This window comes from Arachis hypogaea, chromosome 14 (genome assembly GCF_003086295.3).
Source record: "Arachis hypogaea cultivar Tifrunner chromosome 14, arahy.Tifrunner.gnm2.J5K5, whole genome shotgun sequence".
Classification (NCBI taxonomy): domain Eukaryota; kingdom Viridiplantae; phylum Streptophyta; class Magnoliopsida; order Fabales; family Fabaceae; genus Arachis; species Arachis hypogaea.
In genome coordinates, this window is record NC_092049.1 from 37,586,621 (window position 1) to 37,589,752 (window position 3,132).

The 3,132-nt window shown below is 34.9% G+C and overlaps 1 long non-coding RNA gene across 1 annotated transcript; it reads left to right on the forward strand.

Annotated features, from left to right (window-relative positions):
• Positions 1-1,107: 1,107 nt before the first annotated feature.
• LOC140178842 (uncharacterized) lies at positions 1,108-1,928 on the forward strand. The gene is made up of 3 exons (XR_011871792.1): positions 1,108-1,335; positions 1,454-1,493; positions 1,623-1,928. It is a non-coding gene; the product is annotated as an uncharacterized lncRNA (long non-coding RNA).
• Positions 1,929-3,132: the final 1,204 nt, after the last annotated feature.

The following is a 3,132-nucleotide window of genomic DNA, read 5'->3' on the forward strand; positions in this document are numbered from 1 at the left end:
TTTATTTTTTGTAATGCTTTTATTTCTTTCTCTACAAATAGGAAGGATTGTAATTGAACATAAACACAACAAAAAGACTCCTATTTAGACTTGAGACACTACTGTTTGCCACAAAAATATATAAAAGAATAAACACTTCTTTTTAAAATATAATACACAAAGTGATAAAGCCACATTTATATCAATGTTCTGAAAATCGGTTCGAACCGGCCGGTCGAACCGTGAACCGGAAACTAAAGCGGTTCGGATAACAAGAAAAACCACAGAATTTGAAAATCGGAGTTGAACCGACGAACCGGTCAGTTACCGGTGGGTCGAACCGAACCGGGACCTGGCCGGTTTTTTAGCCTTGCAGCAAACGCTGCCGTTTTGCGCGTTTTGGGAAACCTAATTCCCTTTTCCCCTTCGCAGTTCGCACTTTTGTCCAGGCTCCAGCACTCCAGCGTCCCACAGAAGCAGAACAACACCCACCAGGCCACCACATAGAGAACGCCTGAAGCCCTGAACGCACTCACCTCCGTCGCGCCTTCAGCACCGTCACGCCGTCAGCACCATCGCGCCGTCAGCTCCGTGGCGCCGTTGGGTCCGTCGCGCCGTCAGATACCTCGCGCAGTCAGCACCGTCGCGCCCTCAGCTCCATCGCGCACTCAGCTCCGTCGCGCCCTCAGCCACTTCGACCAGTCACCTCCGTCCGTCCGTCGAGCTCTGCCTCTGGGAGAAAGCAATAGAGTTCGGTTGAAGCGTTGAAGCGTTGAAGCGGTGAAGTCCTTCGAGCTTTGAGAGAAAGCAATAGATTTCCTCATTTCCAGGTAATTTTTAATTTAGTTATGAACATGATTTTGTGATGAAATCTGATACTGATTCTGATGAACTGAACTCTGAGTCTCTGAAACTGTTATGAACTGATATGTGAAGTTGTGAACTCTGTGAACTCTGATGAAACTGTGAAACTGAAATCTGATGGAAGTATGAACTGATATGAAACTGTTATGAACTGATATGTTTTAGTTATGAACTTATGATTGTTTGATTGAATCATTGAATAACTGTTGCATGATGAACTGCTAAACTGTGACTGTGAACTCTTTGATTGAGTAGTTCTTTGATTTTGCTTTGTTTACTATCAACCTCAAGTTATGGTTTTGGATTGAAAATTAGGATAACTCTGTTTTCATGCTAGCATTCATAAACACTTTTGGCATATTGGTAAGTGAAGTTGAACACTTTGTTGAAGGAATATATGACTTGATGCCTGTGAAATTGCGAAGGGTGATGTTTCAGGGTCTCTGGTGGAGTTTGACAGGGCAATTGAGTTGGACCCTCGTCAAAAGGCGTGTATGTTTATAAGCATTTTGAAAAAAAAAAGCGTTATATCAACACTTTGGATTGGAATGATTGTAAATTGAGTTCAAGTTACATGAAATTTGGTTGTACTCATTGTGTTTGTTACCAGATCTTTGGCAAAGGGGCCTCTCCCTTTACTACCTTGATAGGTACTCACTCTACACTCTTCTGTTATTTATTTGAGTTTAATTACTATTCACATGGAATTGCATATTTATAATGTATTGCTTATGAATCTGTAAAAAGGGGGACTGAATTGGATTCCCATTTTGTCATAGATTTGAAGAAGGAGCTGAGCAGTTTCGGCTAGATGTTGCACAAAATCCGAATGATACCGAAGAGTCCATATGCTGCTTTCTCTGTGAAGCTCAACTGTATGGAGTGGATGAAGCACGGAAGCGATATCTTAAGGTGAGTCATTAATTATGTTACTGGAATTTAACAAGAAAAACGAATATGTGAATCTTCACAAATCTGCAGCAAGTTATGGAGGATTTTGATTATTGATGACAAACTTGGATCATTTTGATGTTGCTATGTTATGTTTGATTGGTTGTTTTGTTTTTTGACTTTTGAATTTGTATTTGAATGAGATTATAACATTCTGGTTTATGTAGTTCTTTTAATTTGAATGATATTTTAAAGTTTACATTAGACTATAATTATATTTTCATGTGTTTATTTATATTTTATTTATTATTTTATTATAAAACGGTTTTTTCGGTTCAACCACGGTCAAATCGGTTGAACCTATGAACCAGTGAACCAGTAACTAGAGCGGTTCGATGACCGGTTCGGTTTTCAGAACCTTGATTTATATAAATATAGAGAGAGGATTTTCTGTGCTGTGCCGCTGAGCTTAAGTTTCCTTTAATTTTCTTTTTTTGATAAGGTCTTATATTTAACAAATAATTATATATTTTTTATATATAATTTTTGAATTTTACTAGGGAGCAATGAAGTATTTGTACAATATGTATTATGAGTTATTTATTTGGTCTAATATAAATTAAAAAATGAACATTTAGAATAAAATATTACTAATTTCTCAAACACAATACACTCATACTATCCAGAATAACCATCCAGATACCAAGGATAATAAACATCTGATATCTCCTGAATCAAACATCCCTAAACTCCCATTGTACACATTGTACAGATACTCCATTAACTCTCTATACTTCCTCATAATTTTTTTACATGAATTGTCGATATTGTTAACTTTATTTATGGACAATTATTAATAAAACTCTTCTCTTTTTAATAAGAACCGCAAAAGAGATCACAGAAGCAATTACAATCTTACATATGGGTTTCAACTTAATTAATTGAAAATATTAAATGTAACAACAGATCAGATGTGCCATCTTCTTGATTTGTTTTGTATTATACACTATATATACATTATACATAAGCACGTGATGTTGAATTGCAATCCACAATTGTAATCATTATCATAATACTATTATTTTTTGCTATATTTAATTGGATTATATATAGTAATTAATTATTACTATGAATAAAAATAAATAAATAAATTATTTTAGAAATAAATAAAGTAATAATACTTAAAGTTAAAGTACTCACAGTCAACTGAATTACTATTATTTAGATTGACGCCTCTCATATTCAACGTATAGAATAACAAAAATGAAGTCTATAATGTACTACTGCAAATTACTAAAGAAGAATAAGACCCTTATCTTAATTAATTAATAATTAATGTTATCATTAACTCATTTGTCAAATGAGTCAATATATATGTACCAGATCAGATAAGTTTTC